The sequence below is a fragment of the Mugil cephalus genome, chromosome 14 (assembly GCF_022458985.1).
Source record: "Mugil cephalus isolate CIBA_MC_2020 chromosome 14, CIBA_Mcephalus_1.1, whole genome shotgun sequence".
NCBI classification, from domain to species: Eukaryota; Metazoa; Chordata; class Actinopteri; order Mugiliformes; family Mugilidae; genus Mugil; species Mugil cephalus.
In genome coordinates this window covers 22,305,519-22,329,712 of record NC_061783.1, presented here as the reverse complement: position 1 = coordinate 22,329,712, position 24,194 = coordinate 22,305,519, and the positions used below count along the sequence as shown (strand labels likewise).

The 24,194-nt window shown below is 43.9% G+C and overlaps 1 protein-coding gene across 1 annotated transcript in view; it reads right to left on the bottom strand.

The window, feature by feature from the left end:
- grin2da (glutamate receptor, ionotropic, N-methyl D-aspartate 2D, a) overlaps positions 1 to 22,594 on the bottom strand; it is a 236,132-nt gene extending 213,538 nt beyond the window's left edge. The window contains exon 1 of the mRNA XM_047605823.1: positions 22,239 to 22,594. The gene's annotated coding sequence lies outside the window, so the exon portion shown is untranslated. The remainder of the gene's footprint in view (positions 1 to 22,238) is intronic.
- Positions 22,595 to 24,194: the final 1,600 nt, after the last annotated feature.

Sequence of the window (24,194 nt, the reverse complement as noted above, 5' to 3'; positions counted from 1 at the left end):
TTTTCTTCAGCTTCTGTGCGGTTTATATATAAAAGTAGTTTATCAGCAGTATTGTATTTATGTTTCAACAAAGATATCACACGTTTTTTGGTCTGAACTCGCTCCAGCCAGCAGGACTGTTTCCTCTCATCCAGAGCCAGAGCCTGTGGTGCTGGTGGCTCTTAGCGTGGCTGCAAAACAAAGTTTGCTATTTTTTCCTGTTAACCCAGTGGCTCATTCATTTATAGTGAGACAGGTTACAGCAGGTCACGGCAAGAAGGTTGTGGGTTTGAATTCTCTAGGCCTTTCTGTGTTCTCTCTGTGTCTACGTGGGTTCTCTACTGGTACTCTGGCTTAATGCCACCATCCAAAGACCTGCTCATTAGGTTTTGGGGGTTGGTTTTTAATGGATTTAAGTAAAGTTAATACCAACTTTCTATGACTAAATACCTGATTTATAGATGTTGCCAATTTAATACCATGTGGAAAATGTGGAAGCACGAAGCGTTGTTCTACTCCAGGGCACTGTAGTTAAAAATGATCCATCCAGGGTCACCATTTGCCCTCTTTTAGTTTAACATAATATCTACAGCAGTCAAACCACTGTTAATGCATTATATAGGAGCACCAGCCTTTTGTACATTTATAAATTACCATACGCATGTTTTACGTTTTCTGACCTTCCACCGCCGAGAACATGTGAATTATTTACCTCGCACCTCCTCCGATAATCACAGTGGATTCTCTTTCTAATCGGGACACCGGACACGTCGCAAAGGCACAAGGTCAGTTTTATCGGAGGCTGGAGAACCAGAGCCGTCGGCTCAGAAACCTTGAAAACAAAACACTAAAGAGGGAGAGACCAATGAGAAGATGGAAGGTAGGGCAACAGTAGCTTTGATTCCCTTTTTTTTTTTTTTTTTTGCTTCCACTGCAGCAACATGTTTTTATGCCAGGGCGGCACTCGGCAGGTTTTATGGAAATTTCTCGGAGCCCGCTCTACTTTTGAGCTTATTACAGTTAACAGTCGCTCTCAAGGTCAGACGAGGATTTAATAAAACACGACTTGTACCTGTGTGGAAAGAGTCCAGGAACTAAGCTGAGGTCAGACCTTTCCATTTCTCATCCGCTCACATCTCACCCTTCACCCTGTTCAATCATCCGTCCGCTGGGCTTCTCCTTAAACCCTGATTGGCTCTAACAGAGGAAGCATGGCCCCTGAGAGACGACAATCTGCAGATTTGTGTTACAGGTTACATGTGAGGTTAAAACCTTTTGCCAAAGCATGTGGTTTGCAACATGTTCATTAATTAAAGTCCAAGAACAGAAAACCAGACTATAACTAGAACCCCCTGAAAACACAGCTCTTCTATGTAACGGTTGTTTAGATAATTTGTCCAGTTTGTTTTACTTTTTATTCAACATCATAATTGAGAATTCATATAAGTTACATTTATTCTTGCACTATTTTGTTTAGTTGCAGCATTTTATTTTGAAAGTGCCTCGTTAAGTTGCTTGTAACAGGAACTAAGAAGAAGTGCTGAAGAATATTCCGATATTATTAATCCTATATTACAGTATTTATTAAAAAGCTTTTTTACTTCACATCCTGTTTGTGCCGTTTAGCTGAAGTAACTTTCTGTTTTGTCGTTGACGCTGTGTTGCTGGTTTTCATGGAGGATTGAGGACAAGCATCAATAAACCCGTTTCGAGAAAAAGCCACTTGTGTCTGTGCTTCGAGAGAGACCTCCATTCATTCCAGGTGAGGTCATGAGGAAGAGAATCTGAACATTAGTCTTAAACGTCACACAACATTTCTTATATTCTGTCAAACGATGTGAGAAGATGAAATGCCGATGTGAAAGTCGAGCTATTGCCACGTGTCCTTGATGCAGAATCAGTCGTCTTCCTGTTACTATCAGAGGAGGAATCCCGTATTTTATCGTCTGCGCTGAAGGAACTGTTTGTAGTTTGAGAGTATTTTCATGGCTCCTGGTTTGGTTTAGATGTTGTTCCAGCACAAGGACGTCGCCACAGAGCGATGTGAGCGAATAGTCCAGACATACGCAACACCAGCAGCAGCCATTAAAAAATAAATAAATAAACTGCTCTTAATGTTTAGCCTTAAACGAACGGAAGATTATGATGACAGTTTCCTGCACCGTGGCTCATCAGCAGCAGATGTTGTCATTTTTCATAGGCTGCTGTTAAATGAGGCGTCTCCCGGTGGTTCCGCAGCAGCAAACGCTTTGTGTTCTTTTATTCACTGCGTCTCCTCGTAGGTGAGCGAAGCCTCGCACAGTCGATGATTATCAAAAAAGAAATAAATAAAAAGGCTGAGACGGGGACAACAGCACTTGCAGACTTACTTTTTGTTTTTGAGGGGGGGGGGAACTATGACCTGGATGACTGAGAACCTTCACAGTTGCACAGTCACAGTGATGACTGCACCACACGCTGCTGAGGAGGCGTCACAAGTCGCGTCTGTATCCACTGATGCAGGATATTGTTACGGTGAAAGGGCATCAGGAGGAGGAGACGTTACAGATCTATGGACGGATGTTGTCTAGACTATTTGTTCTGTAGAAATGGGCTCATCGCGTCTAAAGTAACTCCAGCGTTGTTTTATACCAAGCAGAACAAAGTTGCTGCACCAACAGTCAAATGGCTACAACGTCATTAAATGTTTCTTATGGGAGCTGCCATGTTGGTTTTTACCACACTGTATGAATATGTGTATCAGAATTGCTGCTAAAATGTGAAGCCAAAGCAAGTAGAGCTCCCCCTGGTGGCTGGAGGCTGCAGTATAGGTCATAAGCTCCACCTCCTCCATGTGAGTGGATGGGACTAAAACACTAAAATACACATCAAATGTCTTTTTCAAGGACAGTTTGTATGATTTTAGGTAGTTAATATGACGCTGGTGCATGTTCAAGTATCACTTTTTTGGATAAGTTTCATTTTAGTTTGTTATTTGATGCTTTAGATACAGAATGCGACACAATGGCAACACCACTGCTCCAGAAAGTGGACGGTGAGAGTTGCAAAAATAATAAAAATGATAAAAATGAGCGCAGTGTATAATCCAACATTTTGTTGGTGGAGGTAGAGTAGAAAGAAGTGTGGGCTCCACCCTCGAACCAAGGCTGCTCCTCGCTGCTGGTTCTATTCCCACTGCCCCACATCCACTTCTACCTACGACTCAGCGCTCGGTGTGACCCGTCTACTCTCCACCTGCCTGTCCACCAGCGGAAAACCTGTCAGAACACGTTAACATGCTGCTACCTGCTGTGTCTCAGGGACCAGTTCACCCAAACTCTTCAGACAGCACTGGGTCAACTAATGGGCAGCGAGTGTCTGTCTGGAACGGAGTATATGGCAAATGAAGAAATAAATTCTTCTTTTTGACTCTGGGAAAATGGACAGTATAGTTGGTTCCAGCCTGAAGCAGCACAAAGCTAAGGGACGTGGCCTTTCCAAGCTTGGAGAGAGGGATGGTGCCAGTACTGCTTAGGGTTAGGGTTAGGGTTAGCGTTAGCGTTAGCGTTAGGGTTAGGCTTAGGGTTAGGGTTAGGGTTAGGGCCACGATGCCTTAGAGCCAAATACTGATCAAATGTGTCAGTCCAGAAAATGAATCGTTTTCCATCTGGAGACACTGGTGCTCATCCATACTAAAGTACATCTTTTCAAAGCGACGGTTTCAGTCCCCAGAGGAAGTGCATCAATTTGACATAAGCTCAGACTCGGTGTAGCTCAACATGCACCATAAATGGAATTATAGGTCACGGAGACACAGACTATAAGAGCTGTGTTGGTCCGCTTGGTAGAAGCATGTTTCTGCTTTTGTATTTACAGCTGCTTCTCCATCTCCACAGTCTGTGAATTGATTGTTTAGGACCAATGAAGATGGAACACATGGTGGAAAAGTTAACTGAGGAACTTTTGTACAACGAGTCTTAGACGAAATGTTGGCGAAAGTTTCAGTCGCCATTGTTGAAAGTCAAGCAAATATTAACCTGACTGGCATAACAGAAACAGTGCCCACTAGTGTTTTGGTGGAGTTGTTACAGAGCAAGACACACTAATGAGCACACGAGTAGAAATTAGCTCAGACTCTTTACTCCAAACTCAGTAGATGGTGCCGCCCATGTCCACAGGATACTACCATCAGTTTTACCAACCACTCACGCTCCAACTTTCTGGAGGTCAGGGACTGAGAAAATAGTGAGACACCACATTGAGCTTCATGTCCACTCTTTAAAAAAAAAACATACAGTAATAAACTGGGTCTCATATTTAGGACCTAACATATCCAGACGATCCTGAAACAAACTACTGCCAAGCCACCTTTAGATTAAAAAAACAAAAAAACACAGAACACTTTGATTTGTTGGCAAACAGAAGACACCTCAGACCGTCTTTGGTTCAAGAAAATAAAATGTAAAAAGAGGATTTAGAGCAAGCAGTCGACTTAATACCTGTCGCAAGCGGGCATGCATGTAGTCAAAAAAAAAAAAAAAACCCGGCAGCAAGAATAATAAGCTCATAATACATTAATATCGCAAAGAAGCAGTGTTAGACGAGAACGTACGGGTCACATCAGCTTCGGGGGGGATGAAAAGAAGAAGAATAACCTTGGATATTTATTTTCAATGCCGCGACAGAGAAGCAGGGAAGCAAAGAGAATCAGAGGCGGAGGAGGTTCCTGCCTGAACGTAACCAACAGTCGTACACAGCTGATTGATTACGCAATACCATTTTCATCTGGGCCTCGACGTGAACAAAGGGCGCCGCTGAAGTGAGCAAATTAGAAGGGATTTAGGTCTAAACTGTGGAGATCTTCTCGGGGCAAATGGTGCTTATCATCCGATTAGCCTGCAGGAGAGTGGGGGGCAGATAGGGAGTGGGAGGGGGGGCATCTGCAGAATCAGGCACAGGACAAGAGGTCTGGAGAAATTAAATCACAGATAGAGCCAACGACGTCCACAGGAAGTGGAACGTGAACACACATGACGTGTAACGTGCTGCTTGTGTTCGTTTTTTTTTTCCTACATCCACATTCACGGTCGCGCTAAAGCTATTTACAGTACATGTCGTAAATGTCACGGCAATTTTTCACTTGTGCCGACACAAATGCCACAAGCTGGCCGCGCGGCGACAAACGGAAGTTTTTATTCTAATGTGAGTTATTGTCGGCGTGTTGGCAACGTGCCGTGGTTATCTATCAGTCTGCTGAGCTGTTTATATAGAAGAAGAAGAAGAATACGATGATGCTTCTGTAAAATGACATCAGCTCCTCGTAATGAGAATCTGTCGCATGGTTTGACAGCTTCCAGTAACTTTTGGCATTATGACACTTTTGCAAATAGAAGCTGCTAGAAAGTGAACCAGTGTCTCGATTTAGAACGACTGAAATAACAGAATCTACCATCAACTGTGACTACGACCATAGAATAAATATCATTTACTGTCACAACAGTGGCTTTAATAAACGCTTCCATCTCTAACACATGCTTTCTTTGCACCAATGCTTATACAAACAATAACTTGTGTTTTTGATCCAAGTATTAGAAGTATTGTAATTCAGAGCCAAGTCAGTTCCAGTACCAAAATGTTTAGTGTAAAACATAGATACAAAATTGTTGGTGAAACAAATGTGATTTGAGCTCCCATCTTCAATTGTGAAGTGTATTTGAAAAAAAAAAAGGTTTAATGTTCACGTTCAGTGGCTCTGAGCATCCATCAAAGCAGCGACACGCGTGAACATGAAAACACCTCGGTGCTAAATCATTTCCAGCTTCGTATGGAACATAGTCTCCAATAAAAAGAAACTTTACAAGCAGCAGGACACTAATAGGAGGCTCAGGCTTCTGCATCAATCTGACACCGTAGCGACAGGACGCACCAGAAACAACACATTTCAGAAACACTTAGTTGTAGCATGTTCACACTTTGGTATTTTTTTTTTTCTATCTCAGCAGTTTTCACATTTATTGTTATGCAACAATCCAGATGTAGTAGTGATGTTCGATTTCCTTTCTGATCTGATGCTGAGTTAAATTCAGGCCGATATCTGCGATACCAATACTTTGTGTAGAATACAAGACATTAGAGATAAATAGAAAAGAGATAAATAAAATAATGAGACCATTAACTACATAGAGCTACTATAAAATGAAACCTTTCATCTTATTTCTGACCCTGTTCTCTCCTCTTCTGTCCTCCTCATCATAAATGCCTCATATTCTGTTGTGATTTAACCTGATGTGTTTCACAAGGTTTGTTGTGTTGCCACAACTCACTAGTTTAGTAACTTTCCACTGTGTTCCTACATTCAATGACTGAAGTATCACAAGTAACGATATTTAGATTTGAGAGTCGATTTTAGAGCATAAAGACCTGGTATCAGAAGTATCGATCCACACATAACTGAGATCTAGCACATGAAGGAAAGATTAACTGAGGAGGTTTGGAGATACAAACATTTGTATGACTCCTTGATGGAGATGAAGCAGGAAGTGGTGACAAAAATGATCCGAACTGGCAAAAAAAGACACAGACTTGACAAGTGTTTGTGTGGCGAGACATAGCGAGACAGAAGGACAAGGTACAAGTATAAATGTCTTAAAAGACAGAGACTGTCTGTGCCACTGTCCGTGGTCCTGGATTCTGTGACCTGCACTGCATTTTGAATCGGCAGCAGAGAAAACGAGAGCACAAGATGAGAAGCAAAAACGACAAAAGTCTAGATGGAAGTCTCCATGTCAAGTGAAAGTGAGATGGAATGAAGAACCTGTCGACCAGCTGATCAGCGTGATTCATGAGAACCAGCTCCGAGTGACAGTTCATCAACCGGACGTGGCAAACATTTGGATTTCATTACAAAAAAAATATGCAACTCAATACTCCCCGACAAACTCCACGGTGCTCAGAAGACGTTTCTCTTCTGGTCCACGACCACATGAAGCCCCGCCCCCGAAAAATTTGATTGACAGATCGTCAGATCTTTGCAAGAGCAGAATTGGTTCCTAACGGAGAGACTCCAGAAAAGCAAACAGAAGCTGGTCTTGCTTCCAGACTAACAGGTTGTAGCTCTTCCTCTTTACCCTCCTGACTACACACTACTGCCCCCTGCTGGTGTGGAGCATCGTTTCCTCTCTCATGGAGGTTCAAGAGCCTCTTTCGTCTTCCTTTCCACGTATCCTTTGATGTTTCTGTGCTCGGTTCAGCTGCTTTAGTTTCACGTATAGATTAGATTTACAGCAAACTTTCAAGATGTCGTTGGATCAATCTGATCTCGATTCCAGATAAACACGGAGGCTTTTGATCTGGTTGAAGAATCTAACTCTAAATCCTTCGACAGTGTTTCTGTTGAGCCGGTCTTAAAACAGCCACTCGTCCCTTTCCTGTTACAACGAATACTGATGTGAACCCAGTCCTCGTCTGCGCTGAGTGGACCAGAAGTGGAGAGATTTCCTCAGATCTAAAACAAACCACTTTCAGCAAATCTCATGCATTTGATCAAATCTGACATAAATATGGAGTTATGGCTCCGGAACGGTCTCTGTTTGGAATTACTGGAATATTCCCACATTTGTTTCTGTCTCCATCTATTCTCTGCACAGACGGGACATTTTAATATCTGCATAATTCCTCTGTCTAATGGCTCAAGATCCTTTCGAGTTTTATTCAAATTAGTCGTTTCACCAACAGAAAGACGAACAATTAGATGTGTAATTTGCCGTCGCGGTGGGCGTCGCCGTATCGTCTGCACATTTTAATCACGTGACCTGGAGCCGTTAAAGTGTCGCCTCGTTTTACTTCGTTCAAAGGGAGAGAAATTACTTTTTGTCTTCTAAAGTGTTCGGCTTAGATTCGACAGAAATCACCTCTTTGATGTGATAATAGTTGCAGCACGTCAGGTTTTAAGTCTCTCAGTGACGAGTCAAGAGGAAATAAAATCATTTAAAGAAAATCTCATCTAACAAATACAATCACAAATCTGCTCCATCTGGTGTCAGTCTGACCGTGTTTGTGTGTTTGTTTATTCCAAACTTTTTCTTCGAAATTAATTTGGAATACACTGATCAGCCACAACATTATGACCACGGACAGGAGAAGTAAATAACATTTAAACAATCTTGTGACAATTGAGTTCTGCTGGGAAACTTTTGGACCTGGTGTTCGTTCATGTGGATGTTACTTAGACATGTAGCCCCCACCTGGACCAGACCAGACCAGACCAGACCAGACCAGACCAGACCCCCATAGCAATGAAACAGCCTGACACAGACTCACACACAAAAACACTTTAGGAACAACTCAAACAAACATGAAGAACAGCACAAGGTGTTGACCTGGCCTCCAAATTCCCTAGATCCCAAACTGATCAGGTGTCTATGGGATGATCCACAGAGGCCCCTCCCCTCAGAGAATGGTAATTATATTATAAATCTGAATAAAGTTGGTTAAAAGGTAAGAACACATGAGTTGACTGATAAACGGCCAAGGAATCAAAGATAACGAAACAGGAAATGTAACTGTAAGAGGAATAAATCAAACCTGGAAACTCTGCGCCGTTCGAGTCTCCCTGTGGAGACATTATTTATTATGTAGATCTGATTTAAACGTGGTCCTGTGTTGCGTCAGAGATCGTTTCTCATTTCCACCTCCGCCCCGTTCCACTTTCATCTGAGCGCGCTCAGCGGCTCCTCCGTTAGCCGAAGAGCAGCTGGGGGTTAAGTGCCTTGCGTGCCTGCACCGCGGCAGCGGGTCCTTAAGCCGAGGGGAAAGTGTTACTCACTCAGCTTCCCGGTCCAGGGGGGCCTGCGCCGGGATTCGAACCCTGCCTAATTGACGGGATTGCATTCACTCCGCCAACAGTCACTGCAGCCTTGGGAGGAGGCGCGAGGCGAGGATGTTCGTCTAAACCCCGAGTCTCTGACAGGAGGAAGAGGCACGCAGGCATTTTTTCTTGAGCCGAAGGAGAACATTCAGCTCAGACTTTTATTTATTTACTGTGTTTCTATTTATTTCTCAGACTGGCTGCAGGCTAATAGCCCACAACGTCAAAACTGCTCGGTGGCCGCAGGTTAATAGGCGGCCGAGGCCGAGCAGAGCGGACGGATGGAAGGGAAACGAGGAGAAGAAGGGATGAAAAGGGAGAGGAGGGGGGCAGGGAAAGGGCAGGGAAATAAAGGAGGGCATGAAAAGGAGAGTTGAATGAAATCCTGTCGAGGTGAAGCGACGCTACAGGTGCAGCTTCACCTCCACCTCCTTCGTTGCCTTCGTTCTTTTTCTCACCACTCGTCCTCTCTTGCTGCCGGGCGTCTCCGAGCACTGGCGACATCAGGCGAGAGTTACAGGTGCACCAAACAAATACCTAACCCCTCCTCCTCCTGCTCCTCCTCCTCCGTCGGCTTGAGCCACATTAATCCACTGATGCAGATTTACAGTGACAGGCCACCCCTCCTCCTGGAGCCTCTGGTTAGTTCACTGCAGCTCCTCAATGTTCTCATGAACGTCCCTTTCTCCTCCTCCTTCTCCTCCATCTGTTGCTCTTTCTTTGCCGCTGCTTTTCTTCACACGTTCTCTTAAAGTAGCGGATGTAGCTCGAATAATCCCGGGCGAGGGGTTAGCGACACCTGACCCACAACGGGAAAGAAAAACCAAAAGATGAAGAGCAGCTCCGCCCCAGAAACAAGCAGATATTTTGTGGTGCCGTTATCGTCCACGTCTAAAAGGCTTTTAACCTCCCGCAGAGACGTGTTTTCCCTCCGTTTCTCTGTGAATAAAACACCGTCGGTGCCTGTGCGTAACGCACCGCGGAAATGTGATGTCCTGGTTTTAAATCCCACAAACGTGGAAACATGTCATGCATTTTTTTTTTCCCCCCGCTCCTAATCCCTCGCTCACTCCTTTCTACCTTCAAATGTTTCACAAAGGAGGAAATTAGTTTGGGAGCGTTCTCAGAGGAGCCCCGTGAAGCCATCCATCGGTCTGCTGCACTAATCACAATGAAAAAAAAAAAACCTCCCATCAGTGTCAGCGTCCCGAGCTAATGGCTGAAATAACGGCCCGCTGGAACGATGTCAACCACTCATTCATCTGCAGGTTAGACATGGCCGCGCTCATCAACGGCTACGTCAAGGAAAAACTGTTCAGTCCACAAATATTCTAACAGGAGGAGGAGGAGGCTCAGATTACAAAGATAAGATAGTTAAGAGATCTTTAAAAAACTCACTGCACCAGAACCAAACAGGAAACACCTCTAACATCTAATATTATGCTCCAGCACAAAATATAATGTACACCAATGTGCCACAACATTATGACCACTGACAGGAGACAGTAGTGACATTGACTTCTGATGGGAAACTGTTGGTCCTAAGCTTTTGTTTGCGTGTGCGTTTTTAACTTCTCCAAGGCGTTTGGGGAAGTATAAAAACTGTGCGTCCTCATACGTGGACACGGGGATTATTCCACTGTTTTTTTTACGACAAAGTCACCGATGTGTAACACAAATATAAAACATTTTAACACCGAACATTGCTGCACAAAGACAGAATTAAAAACAATGACATCTCCTCAGACGAGTCCTACGAGCTAATTAGTTATGAGAATGAATGAGTAATGAGGAAATAAGTAGAAAAAGATGCTACAAACCCAAGAATCTATGATATGTTTCATGTTTCCTGCTCTTTTATTTTCCCACTCTGGCTTTTGCAAATATTTCTTTTCTCTTATTTCTTTTGTTGCTGCTCGTTTTGCATGGGCATATATATATAACAGCAGTCTCCCATCTGCACTGCTTTTAGTGCTGCTATTACTTACGGTGAATATGCTGTTATGTCATGTTGATGTCTGTGTATGTTTGTGTACAAGCTGCTGGTGTCTCCAATTTCCTCCCAGGGGAAATTATTTTCTATTCCATTCTGTTGACCTGACCTCCAAATCACTACATCCCAAAGTGACCAAGTACCTGTGGGATGAGCCACAGAGGCCCCCCCCCCCCCCCCCCCCCCCCCCCACAGGACGTCCTCAGAAGACCCATGTCCATTCTCTGATTAAATTCATTTAAATTTTATTTATATAGCGCCAATAACAAAACAAATTGTCTCAAGACTCTTTAGAAAAACCGGCCTGAAGCCTCCAGAGAAGCCTGATGAGCAGTTTTGACGACACAGTGGAGAATCTACACAATATTAGTCTGTTTGTGTTGTTTCCAGGCTGAGAGTTGATCGACCTCCAGTCCTAAACCCACTTCTTTAACCACTCGGCCACAGCTGCCAAAACTGTTTGTCCCATATTTGTCCTAATATTCTTGTCCGACGTCCAACAAAGACTGAAAACTGGTCCTGAATTCATCAGCTGGACGACTTCAGATTCAGACGTGCAACAAGTTTCCCGTGCAGATTTAATAAAGAGACAGACCTTTACACAGCGCAGTGTTTTCTGCTCGTCTCTGCATCTCTCCTTAAGTGAAATCGACTTTACTTCTAAACTAATTAGCCGGAGGAGCAGAAAACGGACAAACGGCTGAAACGTCCAATCGGTGCCAGAGTTTGTAGAAACTCAAACTACCAAACCACAAAACTGACTGTTCCACATAATAAAGGCACCGTGTCTATTGATTCTCATGTGCAGCCGTGGATCCACTGCAACAACAGAGGCAGAACTCAGTGAAACTCGTCTCATATACAAAAGAGAGGACGAAAGCTCATCTATTTTAGATGTTTTTAACTTTGTCGTTGCTTTGTCAGAACAAGATCAATTTGGTGCACAAATTCAATTCAACACACTTTAAGAGACCAAATCGGCATTTTTGAAACTGTCAGATCAATATCAGGCCTCTAGTTGTGTATTTCCAGTCAGCCATAAACCAAAACCACGTCTCTGCAGCGTAAAAACTAAAAACTTCCTGCTAGCATCAAAAATTAAAGAAGGACCAAAGAAAAACTGTCTAATCATATCTACTTTGCCATTCAGGCAAATGCTGCATCCAAACAACAACAACAACCAATTAACGCTGAAATGTTTAAAAGAAAAGTTTCCTGGAGACAATTTGCTGCGTTTCCATTCCACCTAGAAATGAAATGAAAAAAGAAAAAAAAAATGCCAATGGAAACACCTTCATTTCTAAAAACATCTCAAATATCTAAAACAACATTTTTACGCTCTCATGAGAAGGTTTTTGATAAAAATCTGTTTTTAATTTAATGGAAAACACATTTCCCCGTCACCGTCGATGACTCGGGGTCATGTGACCAGTTCATTCGACGTCAAACTTCCTCATAGTCTCTGATGTGACGACAATTTAAGAGAATTATGGGAAATCACGAGATAAGAATTTACAAGAGTTTCCAATGGAAACACGCACAAAGAGCAAATTGGACAGAAAAAAAAAAGCTTTTTTTTTTATGCAAAAATCCAAAGAAAAGTCCAAGGCACTTTTCTAGTTCAGAAATAAAGATGAAAGGCCTGTATTAAGACGACTGTTTCATAATGAAATGGTTTAAAACATGAGTAGTGAGAAAAACAGCTGTACTTCATGAAAATTTTAGAAATATCACTTTTATTTAGCAAAGAACTGAATGGAAACGCAGCTAGTTTCAAGGAGACAAATGTCCCAGAACGTTTGTGGAGTGGAAACAGGAGGTAGGAGCTCCCCCCTCCACACGACATGAACTCTGAGTGGACTCCAGGAGAGGACGAGGAAAGACGCTACGGGGGACGAACTGGACGACACTGAATATTAACAGGTCAGGATGTGAACGCTGGCGTTGTTTTCTTGTTTCTTGGTATTTTTCCCTTCGTCTCCTGCTGCTCCCACTAAACCCACTCCTGCTGGAGTCAGACACTGACGGTGATACGTCCACTATGTGGCATATGTCAACCCACCAGGACCCAATTAACTCCGACACTGCAGCATCTCGTCTCACACGGTCCCCGGCCCCTGGTTCCTTCCCACCTCCGTCTACGTCCTCCACCAGTCCTCCACCCGTCCACCCCCCGTCCTCCACCGTCTCATGTGTCTCGCTTTCCCTCTTATCGTCTCCGTTCCAACACATTTTCTCCTCCGGGTTCTGACACTTTAATTTCCTCCCTTCCTCCAGTTTTTAATCCATCCTTTCCCCTCTTGGTCATTTCCTTCGTTTCATCTTCGTGGACCATCCATCTCTCCTCTCCACTTCCTTCTTTCCTTTTCTTTCTTGCCTTTTTTTTTTACCCCCTCCACTCTTCTTTTCGTTTGCTTTCCCAGATCATCCATTTTCCATCTGACCTTCCTCCTTTCTCCATCTTTCTTTCTGTTTCGTGATTCATTCCTTCCTCTCCTTTCCTGAACCATCCATCCGTCTCTCTCTTTACTTCCTTTTTACCCCCCATCCTTCCTCCATCTCATTGTTCAGACCATCCAGCTTCCTCCTTTACTTCCTTCCTTTCTTTATGTCCTGTCACTACTGCTTCTCTTTTCTTTTCCCTTCATTCCTTCTTCCCCTTATTGACCATTTTCTTTACATCTACGTCCACTTTCACTCCATCGTTTATTATTCCTCCCTTGCTTTCTGAACCAATTCTTATTTTCCCCTCAGTTTGATATTTCCTTGTTATAGAGGCTGTACATGTGATGTCACAGCTGATGCTGTTATGACCAAACAGAGACAGATGAGCATGAAGATTAGCAACATTAGCTTGAATCATAGATGAAGAACGTCAGTGCATACCCTTTATCCTTTGCTACTTCCTGTCTTTCCTCCCCCCGGTTCCCTATCATCATCCCCTCTTCTCCCTCCTTCTCTCCCCAACACCAATCTCTCTTTTGTTCTTGACCCGTCCCTGCTGCTCCTCCTCTCCACAGCGTTAACGCTCCAGTCCTGAGTCAGACATGCCGAAGGTGTGCATGTGTTTCTTTATATTTATGTGTTTGTGTGTGAGAGAGGGAGGAGGAGGAAGGAGGGAGGAGGGAGGGGGTGGGACACGGGGGTGAGGAGGGGCAGATATGTGTGAGCGCGATGAAACACAAGCCAGGCATGAACGAAGCGTCCATTCATCTCCTTGTTCTCAGGCTTCCATTCACAGAAGCTGATGCAGCGCCGATAAAGAAGAGGAGGAGAAAGAGAGAGAGAAAGAAAGAAAGAAAGAAAGAAAGAAAGAAAGAAAGAAAGAAAGAAAGAAAGAGAGAAAGAAAGAAGATATGAAGAGGAGGAAACAGAGGAGTACAGAAGGAGTAAAGGAGGGAGGATAGAAGAGAAGAGGGAAGGACTTATTGAGAAAAGATGAAAAGATTAAAGGAAAGAAACGTCCTGAATAGAGAGATGTGAAGGGAAAATGGTGCGAGCATAAAAAAAGAAGAAAGAAGAAGGTGGGATGGAAAAGAGAAAAAGGTCAGAGCAAATAGAAACAAATGGAAAATAAATACAGGAAAAGGAGAGAAAGAGAAACCAAATAAAACGAAGGAATGACAAACAGAGAGGAGGGAAAAGGGCAAAGATGGAGGAGAGGGGAAGCGAGAATGGAGTTAAAGACTGAAAGGAAAGGAAGTAAGGGAGGAAGGAAGGAAGGGAGGAAGGAAGGAAGGAAAAAATAGCAAGAAAAAATTGCAATAGAAGTAATTTTAGTGATTTAGTTTAGAACTTAAAGAATTAAAGTAAAGAGGTAAAACTGCACATGAAAGGGATCAAAGAAAAGGGGGAGGAAAGAGACGAGCAAAGGGAGGAAAGAAAGTGGAATAAACCAGGGAAGGGTGGAGCAGAAGAAAGGGAAATTAGGAAAGAGGACAGAATGAAAGTGAAAGGGTGAAATGATTGGAAGGAAGCAGGAAAGACAAGGAGGAAGAACAGAAAATAGACCAGGGAGAAAAATGGAAGACAGGGAAAAGGAAAGACAAAAGATTTGAGGAAGGAAGGAAGGAAGGAAGGAAGGAAGGAAGGAAGGAAGGAAGGAAGGAAGGAAGGAAGGATGAATAAACTGAGGAGGTTATTTATTGAAGAAGAGAGCGAAAAAGAAAACAGAAGAAAGAACAAAATCGAGGAACAAACTAAACAGGAACAGCCAATGAATGGGATCAGAGAAAAGGGGATGAAGACAGAAAGACAAGGAGACGAAGTAAAGAGACAAGTGAAACCGAACAGCAGAAAAGGACAAAAGAGAGAAAAGATGGTGGGAAGAAAAGCAGAAGGTCAAAATGAAAAGACGAACACACGGAGCTAATGAAACACAAAGTCCAGCCCAGACCCAAAATGGCTGAAGTCATTGAGCCGGTCTGAATGGATATCATGTCACTCCCACTCCCACTCCCACTCCCACACAGGAGGAGGAGAACGTGTGCTTCAACAACACTCAGGGATTATGTGAATGAAAAGTACTCAGGCAGCTTAGCGTCACAATTAAATGAGACAAAGCGACGGTGGACGAGACGGCAGGAACGCAGACGGCGCTCGCTCTCTCGCTCCGCTTCGCCGCCGCCGCGACGCTGTGATGGATTGTGGGAAGTGATGACACATGACAGCTTGTAGTGGTGTATTCAAACAGAGGGCGACGCGGCCGACCAGGTGGTAGTCTGAGCCCAGCGGACGCTCCTCGCTTCGCTTTCACGTCTCCTTTCCCTCCTCTTTTTCTTTTTGTTTTTCTTTTTTTTTGTTCCGCTCACAGGTGGGTGACAGCCGCCGCGCTGCTAAGCCTTTTCTAGCGTCCCGACAGCTGCAGCTAACAACCTCCCAGATGCTGTTAAACCCTGGTGGCTTTACGGTTTCCTAAACTCATTTAACAATCTGTTCGCACAGTCAACCCGAAAAGTCTAAGTGGTTCCAGGGCAGGTTAAAGGATGATTACTTCCTCGAAACACGATAACTCTGCATCTCAGGGCGGACGTTTTCACTTATCACGGCAAAGCAAAGGTGTGTTATTAACGACGGCCGCCGTCCTTCTCTGTGGGGGTCGCGCTCTTACACATGCTGGTTCACGGTGAAAGTCAAAATGAATGGAGTTCTTCTGCTCCTATTTACTGCTGCCTTTAAATGTCAGCTCGTGGTTACGACACTGGAAAGCGTACACACAACCCCGACCTCGTCAAAGACGTCCACTTACGAGGTCGTGAATGTCGACTGTTTTTTTGTGAACACTCGGTATATCCAAGAAACAAGCTTTTGCAAACCACGTTAATTTACTCCATCAGGGTCTCAAAACGAATCCCAACAGTTTTTGCACATTTCAAACAGTGTTTTGCTCGCGTTGCTTTCCAGAAATCATCTCTTCCTCCACACACACACACACACCGGAAACAATAGCACGTAGCATGTGAAGCTAAAGATCCTTGGTGGCCTACGACACTGTGATGTCACAACGTTAGCTGGAGGCAAAACAGAGGGAAGCTGGAGGCGAACACAGTCACTTTTAACCCAGAAAATGTCGTCTCGTATTTTTAGGACCAAAACCGAAAAAGCAAAAACACTAACTTGAAGTTTTGTAATACATCAGAATGTTCAGCCTGGATAACGTTAAGGGTTCGAATAAACTGTGACTGAAATAGCAGTATTTGGATTTTCAGTTTTTGGAGGATTCCCGATACATGTTAATGCTAATGCTAACCACTAGCCAACGCAATGGTAGCTGCATGTTTCAGGAGTTGCATTTACTACGTCTCTCTCCACAGTGGTTCCACTGACTTCTTGTAATATTTTTGTTGAAGAGGCTTCACTTGATGGACAGACCAGACTTCATCCCCTCTGTGTCCTCCTTTGTTAATATTGTCCATCCAGTGAGTGAGAGTGAAGGGGTCAGTGAATATAGTCCCATCAGTCAAAGGCAATTTTTTAAAAAAACACTCACGTTCTCAGGGAGTGAGTGTTTTAGTATATTCTCTAATGTTTTCCTCATTGATTCCAGCCAAAACTGTCCATTGACATTCGCTTAGCGACGTTTACAAGTTATAGTGTTTGAGATGTTTTGCCTCCAGCTAAGCTCCGCCCCTCAAAAACATCACATTGTTTACAAACTGTGAAGAGGTCAATTTGTGATGTTCACTACTAAATATTGACATGACCGCCGCTTTTTAAAACACAATGTTTGTGCTCTTGATTTTTTAAACCACTGAGATTTATATTTATTTAAAGAGAGTTGATCAAACCCCAGAGGAAACAGGTCCAGACGTAACTAGCTTAACTTTACAAGCGCCAGCTACTAAGGTTAGACTGAAAATCAAGTGTTTACTATAAATTAGATTTCGTTGCCTATACTTTATTTGATCTAACACACATTTGTCCATAATAAGACACGTCCTGTATATAAACTGTACAGACTGCAGCCGTTTATTATGTTAATTTAAAGAAGGACTGAAACAAAACTATGAACCATATACAAAATAGTTTTTAATAGTTAGTATAGAGTCATAATTAGGGTTTTTTATTCATACATCAAATCACTGAAGCTTTTTTAACCAAATAGAGGTGAGTATCTGGTCATGAACAGACTCTAGTTATTTGAGCTTTAGATGTTTGAACGAGTCTTTTAAAACTGAACCTTTGGATGAAATGTCTTCAAGAAACTCAAGTCCAGTTATCGTTGCTTTCAGCTTTTTTTGGGAGGGAGACATTTGACAAACCACGTTTGAGAGCAAACCCATAAGTGGACATTTTTGCTAAGGCCGGAGTTCACAAGAGACGCGTTGGCTGATGTTTCCAGAAATGCTGGAGACAAATGGTTCATGTATAAACTGTCAAATAGTCTCCGCCAATGACAGCACGTCATTATCTTGTCGTTAACAGACACTAGTCAAGATGTTCCTGATTAAACTCCTCCACCAGTTCATCCACATCAGACCAGACTCAGAGGAAGTCGCCTCTCTTTAGTTTTTGGATATTAATATACTGTCATTTAATTCTGTAGCCTTATTTCCAATTCCCAGTATCCCCATCCTTTTTATCAGGCCTTTGCATTCCCTTTGTTTAGTTATTAGCTTGCAAGCTATGATGCATTTTTAATGGAAGCCAGCGACACGTTGAAGCTACAAGTTGATGTTCCAACTCATGTACGTATGAAAGCTGAGCTGGTTTCAACTTTTCCCATCATTGCTTCACTCTTTCTCGTTTTATATATTCTGTCAATGCACAATCCAAACAACCCGTCGATGGCATCACTGAGCGCAACTCCAAAGGCGCCATTAGCCTTGTTGGCTTCTACATGCTAACAGTTGTCTAGCAGAGTAGAGGTTTTTGTTTGTTTTCCACATGTTAACACCTTTTCAACATGTGCATTTACACTCAGGCCTCAAAAATTCACTTTCACATTTCAGCTTCCATGTTCAGCAAAGATATGCAAAGATATGCATGTGTATGCATTTCAGCTTCTCTACAGATTCAGTTTGGCTACGTTTGTTCTTTACATTTTCAGCATTTGGACTCAAGCATCTCTTGTCACCGCTTGAACGTCAAGCATCTTCTGTCCTCATCATGTGAAGACTGGAAGTGTCGCAGCGTTCACTGAGACATCATTAACTCCACTTGTGCCATTTTCTATTCTGTGACAAGTCAAAATGTCTGTTGTGGAAAAAAAAAATGCAGCGATCTGGACAACCAGCAAAAAACAAATAGAACCAGTAAAGACAGATCAGTCACATTATCGTTTCCAACGGAGCTAAATTGGAGATAAATTTTAAAGCACCTGAAGTTTAAGTCGTAAACCCTCATTGGACTTGACTAGAGGAAAGATGAACGAGGAGGCGAGTGTCCAAACTGTGGATCCTGAACAGTTCGGGTTCAAATAAATCCGTTTGGTTTACAGCCTCTGTGATGGTCTCACTGCTTGTATCTCTTTTCTTTTCTCATCTTATTTTTCGATCCCGGTTACAGTAAAAACAGTGACAATAACGTGCCGAGGCCTTTTTAAACATGTGCAGGAGGTGTTACATGTTTGCATGGATGACTATTGATATATTTCCAAGTATTGTAAACCCTAATTAAAAACCTCTATCCTCTTTAACAAGACATAGGAGTGCAGCTATCTTTAGGTATCAGAAAATATTGCTTTAATGTCATGAGACCCCCCCCCTCCATCCCACTAACTCAGCACAGTCTAGTGCACCATCACAGAGCTCAGATACTCCTCTGCCTGTGGACACCTGCTGCAGATTTCATGCTGTGGTGCAGAAACGTTGCAAGAAGCATGAACATTGCAGGAGTGAATGATTGTGCTAATTTGCTCCTGCTGGACGTTACGACTCTGCAGTGGTGGAGCAGTTACAGTCGTCTTGCTGCTCCCGACACTACAAAGCTGTCAGTTTGAGTTTCAGACTGGATCTGTCTCCGTCTCGTTTCTTCTGTTTGTTTTTTTCTGCAGTCACTCTGCAGCCACTCACTGCTGGCATCTTCCAGTCTGTTTAAAAAGCTGAATGAGTTGAAGGCGTTGAATGGTTTCCCTTGAATGGTTCCCCTCCCCAAGTTCAGCAAAAAGCGAAGACCAATTCAAACTTGCCTGGCTAGAAAAAATAACAGAAACACTTAGCACCGCAAACTCCATCCTTCAAAATGATCATTGACTTGAATCCACTGACTTGAATCCACTAGAACAATCATGACGGAGGATTTACAGCAGGACTTATTTTTTATTAGAATGCATCTGTTTTCACTCGTGTGCCTAATGAACTGGTCGCTAAGCGCATATATTGGAAACCAGTGAGCGTCTTGAATTATTTCTGTGCTCCACTGCACGACATAGATGCTACAAGCTCAAGAACAGCAGCAACACAAACTTCCCCCTGAGAGGTTCACACGTTTTCTGCCGTAACTCAATCATGTAAAGCCAACCATGTCGGTCAACTAGCTTCCTAATTCAGTGATTACATCCCTTTAACAAGCTAATGAGTCAACACCAGACAGGAACATGAGTACTGGATGATTGCAGATCACATCCCGAGTCAGAATGTATGAAATAATCCCTCGTGTGAACATCTGCATGATGAAGAAACCGGCTGTTGCAGAGAGATTACGTTGAAGACACAGGGAGGATGATGTGAAAGTAAAACTCCTACGATCCAGGGAATCGCCTGGAAGCCAGACCGACCCACTTCTGCACCCACAAATCTTTCATGAGGCAGGAGAATGGTTCTGGAGTCTCTCCGCTGGGAAGGGATTCCGCTCCTGCAAATATCTGCCGAGCCAACGGGCGAGGTTGGAGGCCAGAATCCTCCATCATGGATTTGTTTCTCTACAGATGTTGAGTCAGAAATATCTTAATTTATCCTTATTTTTTTGCATATTTCATCAGGGACAGTGACTGACTGTGGTTTTGCTCACTATTTAAACAACGACCAGCTGTTGCTTTTTTAAAAAGTTTCGACAAAACATCAAAACACGAGTAGCCTCGGCAGCAGTGTATCTGACATCAACTCTCATCGCCACCTCTTTGATTCGAGATCCCTGACATAACAAAGGCAAACTGCTTCACATCCGCTTTGAAGCAGCTGCTGTGTGGATGACCTGAGGCTCCTCACATGAAGCCTCGGCTATAGACGGAGTGAATATGGAATAAGCCTCGCGGCCTTTGACAGCCTCAGCCAGAGAGTCGCCATCTTCATCCATCACACCTTGTCCGGCTTAAGTACCTTACAAGAGATAAAGTGCCTGGATCGAGTCCGCTGGCCTCGGAAACGGCATCGCGAAAAACTCTGCTGCCTCAGCAGTCGATGGCCTCAAGATGGTGGAGGCAGGAGCAGGAGCAGGAGCAGGAGCAGAGCAGCCAAGATGTTTGTTTTCCCTCTTGCTGCGCTCCTTAGGGCACAAGGTCACGTAAACATGTCCAAAATGTCAATCTCAGATATGGATTGTTGACATGGTTACAGTCCACGCGGGTAGAGCTCTCCGAGAGCCCTGGAAAAGCTACGGCCACTGCAACCACTAGAAGAACGAGAAAAACGTCGGCTCGAGTTTATTTGTCTCGGCTTGATGGGAGCGAAACCTGGGAGGAAAACCATCTCCTCACACTGAAGTGCTCCTTTTCACGCATTCCTTTTTCCCAGAGAAAATAGCCCCCGATCATCAGCCCTCACCCCGCCGCGTGGGTCCATTACGGCCCCGGCCGCACTCGGCGCAGGCTGCCGTACGGAGATGGAAGAATGAATTGTGTGTTTACACTACATGACTGGAAATTCAATTCACATCGGGCTCAAGCGAAGCGTGCAGAGGCAAACTGTTGAATCAGCCGCACAACTGGAAGTACATCATCATCGTCATCATCACCGGCATCGATGGAATCGTGCTCGTGTGTGTGTGTGTGTGTGTGTGTGTGCGTTTGAGGTGGTGGTTGGGGAGTAGAGGAGGGGGACGGAGAAGGGAGAAGGGTGAGGGAGGGGTGCATTCTCCTAGCTCTGAATCCCAATTTCCCCTGTCTGTCCTGGGGAGTGATCTTCACGCACACAGCCGGCTGCTTGCTGGTGCACCAGCTGCTGATGCACACACACACAAACACACACACACACAAACACACAGATCCTGGGTCTGATAGCTGCCCTACAGCTAATAATACTGAAGGAGAGGGGAGGTGGGGGGTGGAATGAGAGGGGTGAGGAAGATGAAGGTTTGGGGGGAAGAAATGTAGGAGATACGTGGGTCCATCGCCGCTGGAGTGGGAATAACGCACATATGCGCAACAACCGGTTGGGAAAATTGCAAAAATGCAAAACGCCTGCACGGTGAGGCGGCAGACGCGCAAGGGAGGCAAGTCTGCGGCTTTTCTCTCTTAAATGTCACATCTGAATCACAGCCGCCCGCATCTGTCCGTCACTGACCGCAACTTGTGCTCCGACTTCATGCGCGAGAGGGGAAACGCAGCGGAGGGACGGGGGATTATTGCGCACCGGTGCGTACATGTGTGTGCGCGTCTAGGTGAAAGGCAGCCACGCACGGGCATGTCGGCGTGAACGCGCATCAATGACAGAGGGGTCAAAGCCTCGCGCACCGGCCGGCCGCGTCCCCCCTCCCCCCACCCCCCGACACCTCGCGGACCGGAGGGAGGAGAAGAGTGGCCCCGCTCGCACATACGTGCACAACGAGCCCCGGCGTAATGCAGCAGACCCCCCCGCTCCTCGCATCCAGCGCCCGGGAGGTGAAGGGCAAAGCCGGAGACAGCTGTCTGAGACACGGCGCAACATTTTCACCTTCAGCTCAGAAGACAGGAGGAGGAGGAGAGGGGTGGTGGTGGAGGGGTGGGGGGAGGAGGAGGCGCAGGGGGAGACGCACAACAGAGTCCAGAAATAAGAATTTACTCACTGTTCTCAGGAGCCCCGCACTCTTCTTCTTCTCCCTCTTCTCTTCTTGCTCTCCGCGTCTTCTCTCCGTGCACCACAATCCATCCGTCCATCCCTCCACTGGACATTTCCTGCGGCATACAGCCTGATCGATTCTAACGTTGCGGGATAATGTCCCCGGGATGGCACGCAAACATCACTCCATGCCCTCGGAGATATTTCAAATTTTTCAAAAAAAGGGAAAAATAAAGGGGGGTAAAAAGGCGGAGAGTCGCGCGCACAGTTTCGATCTTTCCTCCACTCGGCTGAGGCTACATGTTGCTGACTGCTACCTCCGTGTCCCTCTCACTCACTCTCTGCTCTCCCGTTATTTTGTTAAAATTCAGTATGTACGCTCGGTCACCTAGCAACGTCTCTCCACCTCCCTCTCTCTCCCTCTTCCTCCCTCCATCTCCCTCTCCCTCTCTCTCTCATCACTTCCCCACGACACGTGTTGAATGCTAAACTAAGTTTCCCGAGGTGGGATGATTTCCTTCCATCTCTATCTTAATATTTGTTTCCTATCTATTAATCTGATGATAATATTCAATTAGCAAACTGGTGCAGTTTGCAGCATTTGCAGTTAAAGTATTTTATGGAGACGTATCAGCTGAGATAATACGCTGCATGACTACACATTTAAATATTCTAAGAAATGATAAAACCACGTTCACTCAGGTCCTGATAACAACAAGTTTTAAGAATCATGTAATTTATTTCTATTATGTGTAGATATAGAATATATAGATTGTAGCTTAGCTGTATGGAAAAAAAAACATTTCCTAAGGTGGGATGAGATAAGTAAAGGATTATCTTTATCTTTAATACATTTAAATTTCTGTTATCCAGTCATATCATACAGGTCATGTTGCATAATCAGTACTTATATTTTGAATGTTTCTTGATGCAAATTCTGCAAAAAGAAAGACATTTACTGAAAAAAAAGTAAATCTAAGACTATGTCATTTTAACATGATGACGCCTGTGATAATAAGAATAAAAAACAATGATTTGAATTCATCTACATTTGTTCAAAAGACAAGTCATTGTGATTTTCCTTCATTAGAAAGTGACTGTATATGTAAACCCCCACAACACACAATATGCTCGTATTTACTCTGGACTTTATGTTAAGAATGAAATTCATGTTAGTGACATAGTTGGTTAATTACTGCCGTCACTCAGTTTGTATATTGTTGTAAAAATGAATAAAGTAAAACAACTGGAGAATCTTGTTGTAATTTGGAATTATTCATAGCAAGTGGCTTCAAAACACTTTTTATGTGAAGTTTAATTTCAAGCCAACGTTGACTTTTAAAGTGAACAGAGACGTGTTTTTCCTCCACGTAACGTTAGCTTACACCAGTTAGTCGTTAGCTAACACCAGTTAGCCGTTAGCTTACACCAGTTAGCCGTTAGCTAACACCAGTTAGCAAGGAGATTCAGCTGTAAGTCGTCCGTGCACTGTTAAAAATACTCTCCTCCATCTACTTAAAAACAGTAAGGAAACGTTTTATCTCATAGACATGTTACTTTTTTAAGTAGATGAAGAGCACATTTTTATCAGAGTGCATTTAAACTCACACAGCACCGACTAACACAAAAGTCCTGAAGTGACTTCTTGTCTCCAGTGTGTGAGTCTGTGAACTTCTTCTAACTAAATGTTTGTGGTAACTTCTGATCAGTGGAGGAGTTTGATCCTCAGAACAGAAACATGTTGGTGGTTTCCTCTCATTAAATGATGCTACAACATTTCTGTTGGATTAAAGTCAGAACTTTGACTTGTTCCTAAACATTCATCTGGTTCTTCTGGAGAACCACTGGTGTTCTTGGGCTCCTTGTCTTCCTCCATGAACCAGTTTCTCTTCACATTCAGCTCATGGACTCATGTCCTGACATTTTCTGTCAGAGTTCACTGGTAGAATTCACAGTTCATTGG